A 21023-nucleotide genomic window follows, 5' to 3' on the forward strand; every position below is an offset into this window, starting at 1 on the left:
TGAGATGCGTGGTCTTTGCCTTCTGAAATCATACCCAATTTGCTTTGTGCTAAAGGAAATGGATTGGACAGGAAGGAAGATAGCACATAGAGTGAAACAAGATTGTGGAATTATCCCTAATTATGCTGATCTCCCTCGAACTGCACTAACTACACTAACTCTGCCTCTTCCCTTTTGAATAGCATTAAAGACCTTTTTGGTATGTAGTGCTTTGATTCCTTTCTCCCAAGCCAGCTCCTGCTGGGAGGCTGACTTGCTCGAGTGATATGTTATCAGACCTCACAGGGGATTAAAGGAGAGGCATAACCATCCAGTCTCATGCCCTGTCACTTGGCAGGGCCAGGCTGTCTGACCAGAATTAACATACTCCTTCCACAGCTGTGCTTAGATCAAAGTGCTGACACATGTATGATATCAAATTGATGTGTCCTTAAAATGTATGAAGGATGTTACCCACCACACACTAAACTCAGATATGGCTTATATTTTAAATGTACAACATCCACCAGGATAGTAACTCCCATAGCTTTGCGGTTATGGAAACAAGGGTGTATATTTTAGATGCAACCCCTGCGCTGAAGTGACTGTCACTGCAGCTTTCAAAAGGGCACATATAACCAATGAACCTGCTCTGTGCCACTGGAGAGCAGACACTGCAGATCAGGATACTGATCCATTAGGGTACAGGTGTACATATTGCTTTTGGCATGGAGCTTGTGAAAATGGTGATCTGGTTAGCAGATTACCCTTTATCTGCATCATGTTATTAATTACTAAAAATCAACAAAGCCAGGTTGTTTTTACACCCTTGCCAGATGGCAATCCCTCATATGCATATGTCATAGCCTTTTTTTGCTTGTATCTGTGTGACACTTTCTGACCCTAGAAATAAGGTGAAGGAATATTGATGGTTTATAGCACACCAAATCCTGAACCGGCAGTTGATAGGGCTTCCAGGGACACCAGATATAACATGCTGCCCCATTGGCCCTGCAGAGATGGACTACAGCACTCTGGAACTCTTGTGAGTTCAGTGTCTACATGGTGATCACCATGGCCTCACTAACCCGCTAGCTCCAACAGCCACTGCCTAGCTAAAGAGACTGGTAAAGGAGTGGTTGCAAATACCCAGTCAGGATTTATTTTCATTTGTGTTTGTATTTATTATTTCAGTGTATAGGATGTTTCAACCAGGAATACCTTTAAAAAAAGAAAACAGCCAGGAGCCATACATAATTGGCAGAGGAAGTTATCAACTGACCGTTGGATGGTGGGGAATACTTGAAACAGAGACCTGGCACTGGACAGGGAATATATATTACATTAGTCCAATAGAACTGAATGTACACAGGGTATTATGTACAGTGGAGGTATTTGCAGGGTAGTCACGGAGATGTATAAATGTGGGAGCACGCAGAGGTTGCACACTCTTGGAGGTTGAGCTTTAAAGCAGATTTGAAAGAGTGGGGAGTAGTAGGGTTTTTAACATGAACAGGTAGTGAGTTCCAGTGGTGTGGTGCATGTGGGATGGGTTGGAAAGAAGGAATGTAAGGAGGTGGTATAGATATGCTATGGGGTAAAGTATCAGGAGGAGTGAGGGGAGAAGTGAAGGTGTCACAAATGTTTTTTAGTTGTAGAGCGGAAGTAATGGGAACAATCATTTGGGTATAGGGTAGATGAGATATCCTGAGGATGAGAAGGAAGCCCGCATGGTTCGGACAGTGAAGGGGAGTTTGCGATGTTGAGTTTTAAGGATATTAATAAGATTGGTAAAGAAGGTAGATGTGGCCGAGTCAAGAGCTGAGGTAAAGGAGGGGAGGACATACTTAATGTTCTGGGGAAGAGTAGGTCTTGTTCTTGCACCACCTGCATGGGTGACTTCTATGTTCTCTTTTAGGAGCACAGTTTGAGGGATGATCCAGGGTTGGAGGAAAGAAGTAGAGGGTGTGAATGTATGAGAGAGATAGTGGTGATCAAACAGAGAGCTGAGCCAGATTACTGTCTGAGAAAGTCTGGTAAATAGTGAATGTCTGGGGTGGAGCCAGTCAGTGGAGGTGGGACATGAATTTCGCCAGGAAGGGGTTCATGTTGTCAGGTTTACATTTGTGTTTTGAGATGGTGGGAATGGCTGTGGAGGCAAACAGAGATGCTAAAATTGAGGATGCAAAAAAGGCCAGAGAAACGATCTTGGTTCCTATCGTTTTATCACATTGTTTTTTTTTTGGAACAATTTTTATTATGTTTATTAAAAACATTCCAAACACTACAAACATTGAGGACATTCGCATATGAGCTTCACATCTTATGTTCACATGTTATACATCGCAGTCCACTCCCTTCACGCCCGCTGAACTCGAGCCCCTGCTTCAATGTCATCAGTTTGCGTATCTCCGGTCTTGACTTCCCGTTAGTCACCCTCTTATCGTCTTCACTAAGATCGGCCTTTGAGGGTCCCACCATCGTGGCCACCAGTTGTCTCCATGCTATCAAGGGGCCTGCTTCCTCCTCCCCGCCCCTACTGATTGCTTCATACCAGGCTTCTGTTTCTGCGTCTGCCCACTTTAGGAGGTCTGCCCACCACGTCTCTATTCTGGGTCGTTGAGCTGCCTTCCAGCCCATTGCAATTCTCTGTTTGGCCAGGATGTAGCCCAGGTCTTTCATCTTACTGATATGCTTCAGGTTGCGTGGTCTGGCAAAAACCCCCAGCATGCATGCCCAATCTGACTCCACCTCCAGTGTGATCCCTTTATCCATCCTCTATCCAGAACCTACCCACCTTGGGGCAAGCCCAAAACATGTGTAGCATCCCAGCTTCCACCTCCCCAGACCTTGGGCATTTCTGTGTCACTGAACCTCCAAACCTGGCCATTTTGCTGGGGGTCATACATGCCATATGAGTGACATATAAGTGGATCTGCTGTAAGCTCGTGTTTCGGGACACCTTCTTGTGGTACCTATGAGCCCTTTTCCATTGTCCATCCTGCATAGGTTCTCCCACCTCCTCCTCCCAGTCCCGCCTCAGGTGGAGTTGCTCCTTGCCCACCCTAGACATCAGTAGTTCGTATATGCGGGATATTTCGTGCCCACCCTCTGAGAAATCGTACATCGTCTCCATGGCCTCATCGGGTTGCTCAGCTAGCACTGCTTCGGGCTACCTTTCGTACACCCGTTTGATAATTCTGGTATAAGTGATATATTGGCGTTTGTGCACCCCGGTATCCTCCATTAATCTCTGGAAGTCCAGTGCCTCCCCCTCCTGCCATACCTCTCCGAGGGTCACAAGGCCCATCGGTTCCCAGTATCTACGGATCCCTCTTATCATTTGCAAGTCCTCCCCACATAGCGCCACTAGCGGCAGCTGCAGGGAGCATGGGGTTGGGTTTCCCACTATTCCCACTCCAAATTTCCCATCCCAATGACAATAATCCTGCCCTTCCTTGAAGCTTGGACTTAGGCAACCACACCATCTCTCTTAGGAAAAAGGGGGCGGTGTCCTTGTACAGTAACCTGGCTTCGGCCATCTCTTCTTCAGACAGCCACCTAGCCACATACTGGAGCTGTCCCACCAAGTAGTATACCTCGAAATTCGGTGGGTTTATGCCCCCCCTGTCACATGAGTTTTGTAGCTTCCAGAGGGACACCTTATTCCTGGAGTTATGCCATAGGAAGCCCCTGCATAAGCTGTGGAGTTTTGTGAAAAAACGCTTGGGGGGTATATACGGGATGTTCGTGAGAAAGTGTAGCAATCTCGGCAGGACCACCATCTTAATCAAAGCCGCCCTACCTACCATGGCAAGGGTTAACCTGGACCAAAACCCCATGCTATTCCTGATGCCTTCCACTGCCCTTTCTGTATTGTGTCTGTGTTCTTCCTCAGCCGTGTGATGTATGTCAATTCCCAAGTATCAGAAAGTCCTGGTCTGCCAGGGAATCGGCAAGACCGGTAGGTTCCTGTGCGGGGCCAATCTGTATCTCCCCAAAGGGAACATGCTTGATTTCTTGGGGTTTACTGCTATGCCTGAGAGGGTGGCGGAGCGTTCCATCACCTCCAGGACGTATTGTAGGTTTTCTTCTGGGAAGCGCAAGTATAGCAGTATGTCATCAGCATACAACGATATGAGGTGTGGTCCCCCCTTCGTGGGGATCCCTATCTCCCCATACTGTTGTCTGAGGCAGATTGCCAGTGGTTCCAGGGCGAGGATGCATAGCATGGGCGACCAGGGGCATCCCTGTCTAGTGCCCCAGCCAAATTGCCATTGGTCTGAGGTTATTGCGCCAGTTTTGACCCTGGTGATTTGGGAGCTATATATCATTTTGGCCCACCTTAGATACCCCGGCCCCATCCCGTATTCTTTCAGGGCTGCTAGCAACCACAGCCACCTCACGGAGTTGAAGGCCTTAACAGCATCCAACGAGACTATTGCTATTTCGCCGTGGTCCTTCTCTGTCTGTTCAATAATATGGTGGAGTCTCTTATAATTGTCGGTTATATTCCTGCCTGGGATGTAGCCTGTTTGATCGGGGTGTATCAGTTTGCCTATAACTCGTTTGAGCCTGTTTGCCAATGCTGCTGTGAGGATCTTGTTATCTTGGTTGAGCATTGATAGGTGCTTATATGACCCACAGTCCATGCTTGGCTTGCCCGGTTTTAAGTGCGGAATGACCACCGCCTCCCTCAGGATCTCTGGCAGCCTCCCTCATTCAAACACCTCATTTAGCATGGCAAGCATTGGGGGGAGCACCTCCTGCCTGTATGTCTTGTAAAATTTGTAAAGTCCCTCAGCAGGGCCTGTAATGCTCGTGCAGCCGGGGTGGGTCTATCTAGTTTATTATCTGACCTATCCAATTTGGGGTGTAATGTACAATTAAAGTCTCCTCCCCAGATGATAGCACCGCTCAGTAGTGGGCTAATTTTGCCATATATGGCCCTAAAATAGGCTGCAGCGTCTTGGTTGGAGGCGTACGAGTTTATAATGCTCACTTCCCTATTTTCCAACATCCCCCGCACCACTACCATTCTACCATCTGGGTACACAGTAGACCGAAACAGCTGAAATGGTACATGAGGTGCCACCCACGTTACCACCACCCTCGCGTATGCTGAGTATGTGGCTCCTGTGGTGGACCCTCTCCACTTTCTCTTGACCATCTCCAGTTTATCCCTAGTAAGGTGAGTTTCCTGTAGTAATGCTATGTCCACTTTCAGCCTTCTCAGATACATAATTACTTTATTCCTTTTCAGATAGCTATTGAGGCCTCACACGTTCCAGGTTACGATTCTAAGGCTACTCCCCGCCATGTGTAGTTTGTCCCTCCTCCTCCCCTCCCTGGTTTCCTCTCCCGTCTAGTTTGACATGCAATTGGGCTTGTACCCCTCCCTCTTCCAACTTAAACTCCCCAACTAACTGCCCCTACCCCCCCAGCCCAACTATAATACACTGCACACAACCCCTTCCCTCCCCCTCCCTGCCCCTCCCCAGCAGTTGCCCAGCTCCATCCCTGGATCTCAGGCTCCCCTGCGTTTGGTCCTGCCTCGGTATGCCGAGATCAGGGACCCGGCAGGGTGTCACCGGTCTACTGGTGACCTGACTAAACTATTTGTGGGGGTTTGAGAGCTGGCTCCGTTAGGCTCCTACACCTTTCACTTCGATTTGTGCTAAAGGATCATATGTGCACAGCCCAAGTCGCTCTAATCCTACAGGCTGTATCGTGTTCCATATTCTAGTCCCAGTGTCTGAGACTGCAACACCCTGAGTGCCACGGTCTCCGTGCTACTTATCTGCGCCATCTTCCTTCTGGATATCCGATTCCTGGGGGCAGCTCTGCATATCCAGCCATTCTGTCGCATCCTCCGGGGTATCAAAAAAGTGTTCTATTTTTGTGGAACACTTTATGTTTTGCAGGGTAGATCAGCATGTATTTGTATCCCGCTTCCTGCAATCTTCTCTTCACTGCGCCAAAGTTCATGTGTCGGCGCTGTACCTCCAAGGTGTAATCCGGGTATGCCGTTATGGTTGCCGATGCCCTTTGTATCGCTCCTCCCTTCCGGAAATGCTCTAGGATTTTTTCCCGGTCGCGGTAGTTAAGGACCTTGGCAATCACCAGCCTAGGGGGAGTCCCCGATGGTGGCTTCCTCATCAGGGCCCTGTGCGCCCATTCCACCACGAACCCCTGGGTCAGCACCCCTCCGGTTATCTCCTTCAGTAACATTGATTCGATGTACTCCATGGGATTGGGTCCCTCAGCACCATCAGGCAATCCCACGATGCGTATATTGTTCCTCCGGGTGTGTCCTTCCTCCTCCTCTGCCCTGCTTTCCAGGTTGCCCACATGTTGCACTAGGGCATGAAGCTCGGATTTATGGGTTGCACATGCACCTGTATTCAGGGCCACTTCCTTCTCTAAGTCGCCTGTGTGTTCCACCAGCGTTCTGACGTCTTGCCGGAGGAGATTCACCTCCTCCTGTACAGCCCCAACTTTGAGCTCCAGCGCCGCTTTCAGTTCGACCATGGCCAGCCCCAATTTGGTTTCCCAAGCCATTTTCAGGTCTGCAATTGCCGCAAGGATCTCCTCGTCTTTGTTCGAGGTGGCTGTGCCCTCAGTGGGGATTTTCTCCTTGCACCTGGCCCCCTCTGCCACCGGCGATGTTTTGGCATATTCATCGATCATGGGTTGTTTGCCCTTTGTTTTAAGCAGTTTGTTGGCCATCCTAATGTTTCTGGGTTTACGCGTGCAAGCCTCACAGTGTGTGATCTCTGGCCTCCGTATAACTGGTCCTCGGTTGGCAGCGGGACTCGGCAGGCTATGTTGGGGGTTCCTTTGTGCTGCTTAGTCTGCACCTGGGGTGGATTGTGTCCTTCCACGTAATTGTGCTCTAATGATTCTATTGTCCAGGCTTGCCTGCCCCACCTCCTACTGCTCAGGACTGTGAGCGGTGTTCTGCTGTGCTCTCCGCAAGGTGCCCCTCACTTCTCTTCCCTTCCCGTCTCGTGCGTGGGCCCGGAGGTGTCTACTTCGCCCAGCTCCCATGTCCTTCATATGCAGCCTGCTATCGCTGGGGGCACGTCCCTGCCGGTCTAACAGTGTTATTCAATTAGCTCCTGTTCCCACGGCCTGATTGCTGTGCTCGGGGCAGTACCGCCCCTCACCGCCAGTGTTCATGCACTTGGGGGCCCACGATCGTCATATGGGCCTGTTTCTGCACCCCCTGGCCTCGTGTACTACGCCGGTGCTCCGCTGTTTGTTGCTGTAAGGGTCAGCGGGCCCGTAGCTGCCACGGGTGTGTATGCGTGGCTTGCTTGGTTGTATCTATCTTGGTTCGTGTGCCTCTGTGACCCAGATGTGTCTGTGTCCGTATGTCCGCGGCCAGCCCCTGCTGGGCTGGTCGCCTTCGGGTACAGTTGGTGGCCCCCGGAGCATGCACGGTGCCCAACCCGCGTCGGGTGCCACAGGCTCGGATGGCAAGACCGCGCCAAGGTGAGGCGTGCGTCCGTCCCGGCTGTTTGGGTCGCTCCATCCTGGTCAGCGCTCGTGTCCCCCAGCCTGGTTTCTCCGTCGCAGGCGAGCCCGCCTGACATCCAAAAACACGTCTGCCTTCTCTTCGGGCCGCTCCACCAACCCACAAGAGTGTCACTGGTTTCGGTCCGGCTCTAGCACTGGGGCCACACAGACCCTGTTGGGTCTCCCCCGTCCAGCATGTCTGGTTCTACGCCCTCTTCGGCATCGGCAGGCAGTCGTGTGCTGCTGCAGGCAGCCTCGGAAGCGGCCCTATACAGGGATCCGCGTGGTTGCGTTCACTTTCCGGCCCCCGGGTGCCGCTCGCTGGTGCTCCGGCAGGCAACGCAGGAGCCCCAGAGCACTATTTCCACCGATCCGACCGCGTCTTCACTTCGCCAGCGGGCTCCATTGTTCGTTCCGCATTCCGCAGGCGCTCCGATTTTCCGAGCAAATATGCAAGCATATATGTACTTTTTCATCAGGATCAGATGACGGATCGCAGGAGCTCTCCCAGAGCTCGACTCCTCACATGGCTCTCGTAGCCACGCCCCCCTCTTATCACATTGTTAAATATAATTAGCAAAGCTTTTTCCTCTTTGATCTTAGTGCGGCTACAGAGATGGGCCTATGAATAAGAATATCCTAAGCCGTTATCAAGGATTGTTCAAAGGCCTACGACATTTTGATTTTAAACACCTTGTGTAAAACAGCTCAAGACAGACCACGGTTATTTGTGGCTTTTATAAATTAATCAGCGGCCTTTGTTAGGGGTTGTCAGCATTGCCTATGGTAGAAATGAGATGTACAGAAAATAGACTCTAGGGGCCTCATTACGACCCTGGCGCTAATGGGTTAACGGCGGTGTAAAAAGCTGCGGTGCCGTTAACCCATTAGCGCCTGATTACGAGGTCCCTTTGCGGGACCCGACCTTAACGGCTGGTCTACACCAGCCGTTAAAGTAGGGACCCGCAAAGGGACCTTGGTGCTAAGTACGGTACCGCAATTTGCGCTACCGTACTTAGCGCCTTCCCCATTCCCATAGAGCCCTATGGGGCTAAAATGGGAATGGAGAAGGGCCATGGTTCAATGGGGAATTACTGCCCGCCAACCTTGGAATGGGGTGGTAATTCCCTATTGAACCATGGCGGACCCGTTACAACACCGGCACCAACCTGGTGCTATTAGCGCCATGGTTTAGCGCCGGTGTTGTAATGAGGGCCTAGGTACCTTAAATGTATTATAAGCTACATGATGACACAATGTTAAACCAGAAGGGGCAGTTTTCCAGAGACATCTGCACTGACCGAGACCTAAAAGAGGGTTGTATGCCTGCCCCCTTTTTATTTACAGGAGGCTAAGTTGAAATCTACACAAATAGGCAACATGTTGCCTGGTTGCCATATACCGATAACATTATTCTTTTTTACATTTTTTTATTTGGTTTTATTAGGTTTTATAGAACATAAAAAACGTCATACATGCATCATTTGGAACATGTCATGTACATCTACAAAGTTTAACCCCCCCCTCCCTCCAAATGTACTTCAACCGTAAACATTAAAACATTTTTCTTTTTTCCCCCTCCCCCCGGACAGTGTTTCTTCTTATTTGATCACAAATTTTCTGTGTTTTTAGGATGGTTGTATGTGGCTTAGGGTATTTACAATCACGTTGTCTAGTCGGTACTATTTGATTGCATTGTAAATGGTAGTCTTCCCTGGTGTTCGTCAGGTGTGTGCTTCTCACAGTGCAGCCCTTTAGAATCCATATATTTATACTTGTAGTACATGTTCACCTTTCATTCCCTCTTTGCCTGCTCTCCTGAGGGGCCGTGCATGTATTCATTGACAAAATCAGTCCACATCAACTCGTATTGTGCTGCTCTCCCATGGAGGGCAGTGGTAATTCTTTCCATTGTACGAATATTTGCTGGCACACTGACCCATTCTCTCTTACTCGGGATTGTATCCGCTTTCCACTTGGTCACCAGACAAGCCCGTACAGCAAGCAGGAGTGGAGCTGCCACCCCACCCCAGCCACTCTTCTCATCTCACCTTTGCATTCATCCAGACCAAACAATACCAGGAGTGGTGCGGCCACACGGGAGATTCCATCTACTTGTTTGATCCAGGCAAGGACCACACCCCAGAACACTTGAACGTGGGGAAACGGCCACCACATGTGCCAATAGTTTGCCATCTCCCCGCAATGGTGCCAACACAGAGGGCTGGATACTAACAACCATTTTGTGGGCAAGTTTAGCCCTTTTACATTGAGTCTACCCACCCTGAATGGACCAAGTCTAGGGGATTCAAATTATACCGCCATATCTTTCTTTGTGCACACATCATTCATATAAGGAGCCCACACAACCTTCTTTAACGTATTTTTCGGTTTATGAAACATATTTAGTAAGAAACTTGTTCCTGTCCAACTCCCACACCACACCCAACCCCCATTTGCCCCCTTGACATCATCCGATCCAGTTGGGTTGTCTTCACCAAGCCAGTCCCGGACCACCAGTGGGGACCGTACCTCCCACGGTCCCACCACAAAGGATTCAAATTAACATTGAGCCCCCTGTTCCCCCTGCCCCCTCCCTGCAAATCTGAAAAGTCAATAATTCCCCACATTGTTTCAAAATTAAGTTGCATCAGGCAGAAATACGTCCCCATGGATGTCCAGGTCGGTTGTGTAGGTGACCATGCACGGCCTCTCTCAGATTGCACTCTGCGCAGGTTCACAAAGCGCTGTGGAGTCCCTCTGCTGGTCCATGTCCAAACATTAACACAGCAATTGTTTTATCATGTCTACCCAGCGCTACCCGTCATATAATTCACAAACTGTCGCTTACAGACACGGGACAGTAAAGTAGCATGTGACGGCCAGTTTCGGGTTTTTTGTCATAATGTGGGTAGAAACTTGGGGTTTTCCAATCCCTAGAGAAGCATCCTGTCCTCAGCATTATTTAGACCTTGGGCCTCATTATAACATAGGCGCTCCGGTAATGAAGGGTGCCGGTACAGGACCAGTACCCTTCATTATGGGACACCCTATTACGAGGTTCCCTTTGCGGGACCCGGTAAGGACGCCTGGTAAAACCAGGTGTCCTTAGCGGGTCCCGCGAGGGGAACAGGGAGCTAATAGGGGGCCGCTGTTAACGGGCCCATTATTAGCTCCCTCCCCATTCCCATTGAGCCCTATGGGGGCTCAAATGGGAATGGGGATGGGTTCCTTCAAGAAGGAATTACCGGGTCCTCCAATGTCGGAATGACCCGGTTATTCCTCATTGAAGGAACCCGGTACTGGGACCCGGTATGGAGGCAGCCATGCCCTTATTAAGGGTATGGCTACTTCCATGCTTGTAATGTGCCCCTTGTGTTCTTCACAATTCTGCATCTGGTGAGGCGTTCATCCTTCTGAACTTCCTGGACCCTGGGATCCGCCTCGGTTTAGGGCCTTTCTTTGATACACCATTGCCTATCGTTCTCCCGTCTTTCACTCTGATTCATCTCGTTCTTCTGGTTTCCCACTAAGTCAGATGTGTAAGTATGTATATCCTTCTCCGTTCTGAGGCAAACCGTATTTCCTTCCCATTCAAATGTGAGAGAGAACAGGGAGCCCGAGCGATAACGAACACCCTTTTTTTTAGCCATTTGGTGAGAGCCATACACAATTTTTCTCATGGCGAGGGTCAGCGCTGATAGGTCTTGGAAAATGGACACTCTTGCCGTGTCCATTTGAATCTGCGGGGAGCGCCTTGCTTTCTCTAGGATTCTAGCTTTGTCGGCATAGTTGTGAAACCGTTCAAGGACTGTTTTTGGGCCTCCCGCGGTCTCTCCTGCTCTGTGTATGCCATACATTTTTGGTTCATCGACCGAGTCATCCTCGAATAGTACTTTTATTATCACATGTAGAGTTTTCTTTAAGTCCTGTTCGGATTCCCCTTCCTTATCCGGGATCCCAAATATCTGTAGATTGTTCTGTCGTTCGCGGTTCTCCAAATCGCCCATTTTCAGATGGAACTCCTCTTCCCTGGCTTCTATCTCTGCAATCTTTTTAATCTATTTGGGACTCCAGAGTGTTGAGGGAAGTTTGGTTGTGTTCAACCCATTCTAGCCTCGCTTAAATTTTATCAATCCTCTGTGTTATCTTGTCGACTTTTCTGCCAGTGTCGGCTCTCATGCTTTTCATTTCACTGAGCAAGGCTGCCACGTCCGCTTTTGTCACAACTGATTCCGCTCCTGATGTATCACTCATAGGTGCCGGACAGAGTCCTGGATCGAGCTGATGAGGGATAAAACAATATATGGCCAACTTCTGGTGTATGTCCATGCGTCGTTCATGCGAAATTTGGTAAGAGGGGCGTGTCCTAGTTTCCAGAAATCCTTGTTGCACCCAATGGTGGTGAGTCTAGTTCCTCAAGAGCCGGAAGTAGGATCTCATGAATGGGCGGACCAGTTACTCTCTGAGAGCTGATTCTGTTGACAGCACATGTATTTCAGGGCAAGTCACTTCCTTTTGTTGAAGAGTAGTAGGTATACCTGGAGGAGGGAACATGCCCCAGTGTCGGGGGCCCAACCCTCCGGTTACCTCTCTTGGCATGTCTCTATATGCGTCTGATAGGACTCCTGGGGTTTCTATCTCCTTCAGCAATTCTTAGGGAGTCACTGGTGTCATATTTGTGTCTTGTTTTGACGGTTGCTGATCCCGCACAAGTATGTTCAACCCCTTGGGGAGGACGTAGCCACCGTGTTCTCCTGCGGTTTGAAGAGCTTCGCCAGTGTTGGTTTTGTATTTGTTTAAAGTAGCGTTTCGTCATTGGCGTTCACAATATGAGGGTAATACTTTCTTATACCTCTGTCTGCCGTGTTCAGACTGAATAACATAGGGCTGTCTCCGTGTTGTTGCCCCCAAAATACACAGCTTGCATTGGGTTGTATGCGTTGGTATGACTTTAGATACAGTGATAGCCTTGAGCCGGGGGGCTTCAGAATGATTCCAGGAGGGCGCCCCAACATGAACTGGGCTTCTGAATTTGGTCTCCTCCTGATTGGGTCTTCTCTTCTCTTGTCGACTAATCACGGAATTCTTAGTAGTGCCCGTAAGAAGCAAGCTATTTTATGCGCATTGACTCCATCTGCAGGTGTATGTTCTTATGGGAGAGCACTGCTTGCTCCACACTCGCATTCAGCAGGGATCAGTGGAATTCAGGTCTTGGCACAGGGCGCTCAAGGTGTTTTATTGTGCCTCTTCCCAGCAATAGTGAGTTTAAGTTGTGGAGGTTTCAGGTCAGTGTGCTGTTGGGCAAATCATTAATGGATATTTGCTCAGGTGTCTGTGAGCATGGGTTCCTTATGATCTAATCACTTCTTCTCCTTGATACCTTCCTTAGTGTTACTGTGAAGTAGGGATCGGAGTGTGTGGGGGACAGCCAGTCCGTGATACGGTAATGGTGTTGGAATTGCTCCAAAGGACGAGCTCCTTTGTATGAGGAGTGTTATACATCGTAGATGGGCCCCAGGGAGTGTGCTGGATCACATCGTGTTCGCCTGCTCCGCCCAGTTGTGGATCTAATTCTGGCGATTACTGTGGGCAGAAGATTGGGAGGACAATCTGTGGCAGGTCGTAATCTCAGGGTCTGTGCTCTAATCCGAAGAGTGGCCCACGCGAAGCACCAGCCAGTGTTAGTTCTGCAGCAAGGTGTCGGGCGCGCTTTAATACTTGGGGTAGCGCATGGAAATTGAGCAGGCCGTGGTCCAGAAAGCGTGCTTTTGTAAATTTGGTGACCTTCCGTGCAGTACTTTTTATTAAAATGACCAAAAAGTAGGTCTAACAAAATTAGTGATATCGATGTCCGCTTCCCTGTTCGGTCCACTGACAAGATATCGATTGGCTAAGGGGCTGGCGTCATGACCACGGACACGCAACGTCTCTGCCGATTGGCTGCTGCGAGAAGTGTTCTGTGTCAGATTGTTTGGCTGCCGCCAACATCTTGGATCCGCCGATAGTGGAGCGACAACCAGCGACACATGCTATATTTATAAAACTTTTTTGCTGTGTCACAGAGCGTTGGGACAGGTTCAGACAGTAAGACACGGGTGATCAATGCATTTGTTCTGGGGGTCGGTCTTCATGATGTATTTTCTATGGCCACCTTGTACGCAAAGAAAATGAGGGGTGTAATAACGGTAGCATTTCAGTCCATGCAGTGCACAGGAAACTTGTAACTGTTGTAAGGACACACGTAGTGGTAGTGAACATTGAAATTGACAACATGCCATAATTGCATTGACATGGGTGATCAATGCATTTGTTCTGGTGGTCGGTCTGCATGATGTATTTTCTATGGCCACCTTGTACGCACAGAAAATGAGGGGTGTAATAAAGGTAGCATTTCAGTCCATGCAGTGCACAGGAAACTTGTAACTGTTGTAAGGACATGCGTAGTGGTAGCGAACATTGAAATTGACAACATGCCATAATTGCATTACTTTTTCCTATGGTTATTATTATATTCATTAGTATGCCACCATGGGTGTCACATGCTACAGTGGTTGTGGCCAGGGCCTAGAGTCTTGGATGCATGGGTGTTGGCCGATGGCCGAAGGCCTTACTTCCAAGACTGTAGGCCCTGGTCACAACCACCGCAGCATGTAACACCCATGGATACACCCGTAGTATTGCGTATTGATTGCCAAGTTGTGGGGAGTGTGTGCAGTCTTGGGTGCATGGCCAAAGGGCATGCACCCAATAACTAAGTTATGAGTACTGGACGTGCAAGCCACTGCACACCCATCCCATGTAATATATATGGGCATACAGCTAGGAGTGAAGCCTCTGGCCAAAAGCAGTGAAGGATACCACACCTATAGAAAAACCCCCACTACCACACATCACTGAGGTGGTTTTGGGGAGACCCTGCACTCTTGGGTGCATGACTGAAGGCCATGCACCCAATAACAAAGTAATAACCTCTTCATGATGTATTTTCTATGGCCACCTTGTACGCACTGAAAATGAGGGGTCCAATAAGGGCAGTATTTCAGTCCGTGCAGTACACTGGGAACTTGTAATTGTTGTAAGGACACGCGTGGTGTTAGGGAACATTGAAATTGTCAACATGCCGTAATTGCATTAATTTTTCCTATGGATATTGTATTCATTAGTATGCTGCCATGGGTGTCACATGCTACGGTGGTTGTGGCCAGGGCCTAGAGTCTTGGATGCATGGCCGTCAGCCGAAGGCCGAAGGCCTTACTTCCAAAACTCTAGGCCCTGGCCACAAACACTGCAGCATTTCACACCCATGGATACACCCATAGTAATGCGTATCGATTGCCTGGCTGTGGGGAGTGTGTGCAGTCTTGGGTGCATAGCCGAAGGCCATGCACCCAACAACAAAGCTATAACGTCTTCACTTACAAGCCCACATGGGTTTTATCTAGTGCGGTGGTTTTGGCTGTATGTAAAGATGTGTACTTTTGGGTGCATGGTTGCAGGCTGTATACCATACACCCAAGCATGCACCCAAAAGGAAACTTGTAAGCACTGGAGTTATAAGCCACTTCACAACCATATATTGAAATGTATGGACATACACCTAAGATTTTAGGGCATGTCCACAAACAGTGCAGCATTTCAGAGCTACAGAGACACCCCTAGTATTAAACATCAGTCAGGTGGCTGTGGGGAGGGTCTGCAGTCATGAGCGCATGGCCGCAGGCCATGCACCAAACAGAACAGTTGTATGTAGTGTACTTACAAGGCACAATTGGTGTGATATGGTGTGATAGTAGTGGCCAGGATGCAGAGTTTTTGAACAAAGTAATAAGCACTGCAGTTGTAAGCAACTGTGCATTTTATATACTCTACGCCCATACATTGATAATTATATGGCCTCAAACTCATGTCTGTAGCCTGTGGCTACAAACTCCTCACCATATCACAGCTATTGGTACACTTGTACTATGCAACATCACTAAGATGCTTGTGCGGAGGGTGTAGCATTTTGGGAGCATGGCCAGAGGCCATGCTCCCAAAACCAACTTTGTACATAGTGAAATGACAAGGCACAATGGTTCCGATATGCTGTGTTGTTTCTGGCCAGGACCCAGAGTCTTGACTGCATGTCCAAAGGCCATGCACCCAAGACTGAAGTCATAAACAGTGGAGTTATAAGTGAATATGGGTGTGGTGTAATGCGCTAGTTGTATGCACACCCTAATGTCTTGGCTGCATGGCTGCAGGCGATGGTCCCAACAGTACATTTATAAGTAGCTAATTTACAAGGACCATGGTTTCGATATGCAGCAATGGTTGTGCCTAGGAACTATACTCTTTGTATTTTGGTCGTAAGGCGTAGGTCGTAGGTTACACACCGAAGATGCAAGGGCCAGCCTACAGCCACTGCAGCATGTTACTACCACAGATTAGACGTGTAGATTTGCATGTGTAGAAAATGACTGCCAATATACTTACTCCTTACTTTGTTCAGAAGCCACATATATTTTTTAACTGCCTTTCGTACTTGGCGGAAGTATTTGTCAGTCTTTGCATTTTATGAAAACTTACTACATTGCATAATAGACAGTTTACCTTTTTTTTTTTACCCTCATATTTAGTTTACAAACCAGTGTACTGTGCATTGTGCTCAGTTTCTATGTTTGCTTTTCTAATCATTGGGTCTGGGGAAAGAAAATCCTTGTAGAATTAAAAAAAAACCTTAATTTGCTATGGTAATAACTACTTCCTTGTTTCCTTTGAGTGTTTCCTTCATCTTTCTGATTAATGTTATGTTTGTTGCCTTTCTGTCGATTTTTAACGACAGTTAGATACCTGTAGGCGTATTCTAACTGTGCATTTGTTCCTACAGATCTGTGATATTCATTTTTTTGTGTCGTTGTTATATCCTGTTTCTTTCATCTTTCTCAATAATGTTATGTTTGTTGCCTTCCTGCTGATTTTGAACAACAGTTAGATACCTGTAGGTGTATTCTAACTGTGCATTTGTTCCTACAAATTTGTGACATTCATTTATTTGTGTCGTTGTTATATCCTCTTGGGCAGTTAGATACCTATTGGCGTATTCTAACTGTAGTCTTTCACATAATTTTTTGGCAATCTTGAAGTACACATTATTTATTAAATTTTGGCTTTAAGAAGATTAAATACGCATTTGTAAGATTAGCTGGCAATCTTTGCTTTAGAGTAATGGTGCTATCATTACTCGAACCATCCACATTTCTTTTTAATGTATGCAGTGTAGTGACCCGCATTGGTTGTAGTTCCCGCATGGTAGATTATACCTATTGTTGTAAAGGTTTTCTTTCCAAGTGACACTTGACCGTGTGTGAATCCAGTCAGTTTGCAGTTGTTTTTGGTACCATCTGCATTATAACGTAGAAGCATAAGTATTATGTAGGCACTATGTGATTGTATCAGTAAGGTGATGCGATTGTCTGAATTGCAAATACTACATAATCTGCCATGGTTTGTATTCTGTACAAGTTGCTGAAATGGAATGCTTTCACAATTTGGTATGGAAACATACACAAATTGCTCATTTGGGATTTCTTCCTGTATCACATTGCTACAGAGCGTGCATGTATGTTTCCACATGTACGAAATCTGGAAGATTTCATTTACATGTATGCTTTTCTTTTCAAATACTAATAGTAAGTACATTAGAAATTCTTGTGGATCTTCTTGTGAGTTCACAGTGAATCTCACCATTCCAGCACAGTCGTCCAATTCTTGCCGTATTCCATGAACACTGTATGTGTTGTCAGGATTGCTTGTTGCATTTCTATGAAGCACTAACATTTGCAAACACAAATGGTCTGTACTGTGCAAGTAAATATTGTTAACAATTGGTGGCAATTGAAATAGAATATTCATTGCTACATTTGCATAGCAACTTACCCCACTTTCATTTGCAAATTTGAATGGACCAGCTGGTTCTGTATCTGAGTGCATTTTTCGGAATTTCTGTTCATTCTTTGCCGACGTCCCTGGTTTACAATCCCTAATAGGTTCTTCTTTGTTTGTGGTAATTGCTGAAACTTCAGCTTCTTTTCTTTTCTTTGAGGAATTTGCTGTTGGATTCTGTTGCATTTCTGTTTGATTTAGTTTTCTTTTACCATGTTTTACTTTATCTGGAACAGGATATTGTTTCAGATGAGGGGTGTACAGTGAACGCAGTCTATTGTATTCAAGAATGCAAGGAATATCAGCTTTGACTTTACTTGCATCAAAGTTCATTAGCAAAAGACTGTCAAGTGTACGTAAGCGTGATAATGCTACATAGCTCATGCCGTCCTTAAAGACTGTGTTTCCTATATCTATCAATGCTTTGTCTAAGGTAAGACCTTGGGATTTATGAATGGTAACTGCATATGCAAGAGTTAGGGAAAATTGCTCTCTACGTACATACATGTCTTTGAAGAGAAGGAATCGAGCAATTGAGCGCCTTATCCTTTTCATTTCTGAAACTTTCTCAAAGCGAATTTTGACAAACTGAATGTTGCTGTCACGCTGTCACGTGGGTATGATTGAAAGCCAACCACTGTACCTAGTGCTCCATTAACTAGCCCTTGCTCAACATCAAGGTTACGTTTAAGCATTACTCTACAATTTAAGGATAATTTTAATATTTTTTCCAACCCAGATGTGTTGGAGATTGAATTTTCTAAACTATTTAGTCTGTTGTGGCTTGCTCACACATGGGTACTGTCATACCATGTACGTCTAGTTTGTATGTTGCGCTAATTTCAATTATTGGTTGCATTTCTTTATTTAACATTGTTTCATTAAGGCCATACAATTGACATTTGTGTGCGCTATTTGTTCCATAACATCAGTTTCACATGCATTATCGCCATAAAGTGTATGAATGTGCCGGTTTTTCAATTCAACTTGTGCTTCTTGCGATAGTACACCAACTCTAATACTTTTTAAGATGTTGGCATAAGTGAGATCTGCAGATTGCCGCATGTTCTGAGTTAATTCTCTGTATTGAAAATGTTGCCAAAGGTTGACATTACCTATGCTACCAACAGTTTTCCGGCAGAGTATGTGGCCCAAGGTTTTAAAAATAGGTTCACCTTTCACTGGTGTCAATTGTAGAAGATCTCCGAAAACAATACTGTGTTTCCCTGCAAAGAGTTCTTTGTTGTTACTTTTAAGTACTTCTTGCACTATGAGGTGAATCAAAGCCAACATTAGGTTGGAGACCATGCTCACTTCATCGATTAGTAGAATTTTTATTTGTTTTAATACTCTGTGTAATTCCATTGCAGCTTCTGCAGAAAGTTTGAAATAGTCTAATTTATGTTGATGCTCTACTGGAAGCAGTAGTAATCGGTGTAAAGTGACACCGCCTATGTTGTAGGCAGCTAAACCTGTGGGGGCCGTTACAACAGCTGACAGTTTGTTGTTTGTCAATTGTTGAAGGAACTTGCTGATGATTTTGATTAAGAACGTTTTCCCTGATCCAGCTTCACCACTCACGTTGAGCAGTATAGGTTTGTAATTTTGGCAGGTACATTCTTTATTTTCGTGTTGTACACCATGTACAATTTGTTTTGTTACGTCTTCAAAAATGGTGCGCTGATCTTTGTTAAGTTTTGCTTGTTGTACATTTAAGTCTTCTGTATCTTCTTGATACTGATACATGGTGTTTTCTACTTCTGCCATAGCTACTTCAGCCTCATTTACTATTAGTGGTTGTCCTAGTGGTTCTTGACTTCCTGTTACAGAAGGTTGACTACTGTCGGAAGAATCCTTATCTAGTTGGGCCTGAAGTTCTTCTTCCTGTTGCTGTTCATTGTGTAACATTGTTTTGTACTGCATAAAGTTCACATCGGTGATAGCGCTTTCATTTGCTTTGAAAGCATCTTCATAGCAGTCATAGTTTTCTAGTATGTCTTCCTCTTTTCTCCATGGTTTAAAAAGTTTTAACAGAGACATATAATATAGTTCTTTCTGTTGAGGAGTTTTTAATGACAATTTTACATGATTAATTAAGCTTAGTTTGGTAAGTTTCACTAAGCTCCCTTCACAATCGGTCACTCTATACCTAAGTTTGCTTTCATCGGGTTTTACATTATTTTTGTAAGCAAAGTTTTGAGCTATGTGGTATAGACACATGCTTTCCAAAGTGCTACTCCTGTTCGGATAGTATGTGTTCAGTAAATTGTTTTTTAGAATGTCTTGGCTGTTGGGATCATTTCTGGCAATTGTTTCTATGTCCTCATATAATTTTAGCACTCTTTTTCTAGATTTTGCAGAACCAAGACTTAGCCATACTATGTTGTCTGATTTTCCATACAAAGCATTACCGGTTAAACGATCTGCTGCTTCATAGGTGCCACATTCTCTATGAGAGGGCATTTTTATGCCTAGGCTGTAAAGTTTTTGTGATAATGTTTTGTCTGATGCTAGGTCATCCCAGAGGTCTTGAAGCTCTTTTTTTTCTGCTTTTGTTAAGTAGGCTGTAACATATTGTGCAACAGCAGTTGAATTGTCTGCAATGTACTGCACATCTATCTTTGCATTCCATAAGAGGGCAATGATTGCATTGTAATCATTGATATATTTTGATTCTTCTGTTCTTTTTATGTAATACGTGTTCTTAGGTGATTTACCTTTAACACTATGTCGAACTGAAGACATGAAGTTGTTTACTTCACCTGTTTCTGTAACTGGTCTAGGGAAACCAAAGCGGCATTTGGTGTAGTATTTACCTTTGTTTTTGTATTTGCGGCAACAATATTTGCCACATTTGTGTCTTTGAAATTGTAAAATCTCCCCATGCAGCTCACTATGTGTCTGTTGTGAAGGGATTTCACAAGTGACATATTTTTGGATAAACTTCAAAACAATGCTATCACTGTCGTGATGTTTTAAATTAAATCATAAAGGTTGCACATGTTCTCTGATTAAAATATACATACCTGTACTCTATACTCATGCATGTGAGCATGCATGGAACTGTATGTAGAAATTCGCAACACTTGCACTGTATCTTCTGAAGTAGGTGCTTTGCAATGATATGCGACCTCCATTCAGAATTATCAACAGTAATTTTGAAGTGCGCAATGTTGATGACGGAGTTAGATTTAGCGATTTTCAATGTGATTGGTGGATGGTTGTGACAGCTTAGTTGTGTCCAATGAGGTACTCGCTTTGCTACCACTGTGGAAAGGGTGAAAGGACTGGGAAAGAGTTACGTGCCGCACGTAGGCAACGCTTGTCCGCGGGTAGGGCGTGTCACATATGGGTTTCTACAGCAAATCCTGCATGGAAAGGGGACTGTAGGCATCAGCCAATCAGATGTTCACATTAATCTTTTGTGTTGAAAGACGGTGCGTACACTGAAGATGGCAGAGGAGCAGAGGGTCAGGGTTTTGGTGCTTGGAGATATTTTTGTCCATGGCTTACAACATTATGCAGAGAGTAGGCATGCGTCACACCATTTGATGTGAGAGGAGTGAAGGTGGTGTGGAACGCTGAGACTGATGCCA

The sequence above is a fragment of the Ambystoma mexicanum genome, chromosome 8 (genome assembly GCF_040938575.1).
Source record: "Ambystoma mexicanum isolate Mex_15411 chromosome 8, UKY_AmexF1_1, whole genome shotgun sequence".
Lineage (NCBI taxonomy): Eukaryota > Metazoa > Chordata > Amphibia > Caudata > Ambystomatidae > Ambystoma > Ambystoma mexicanum.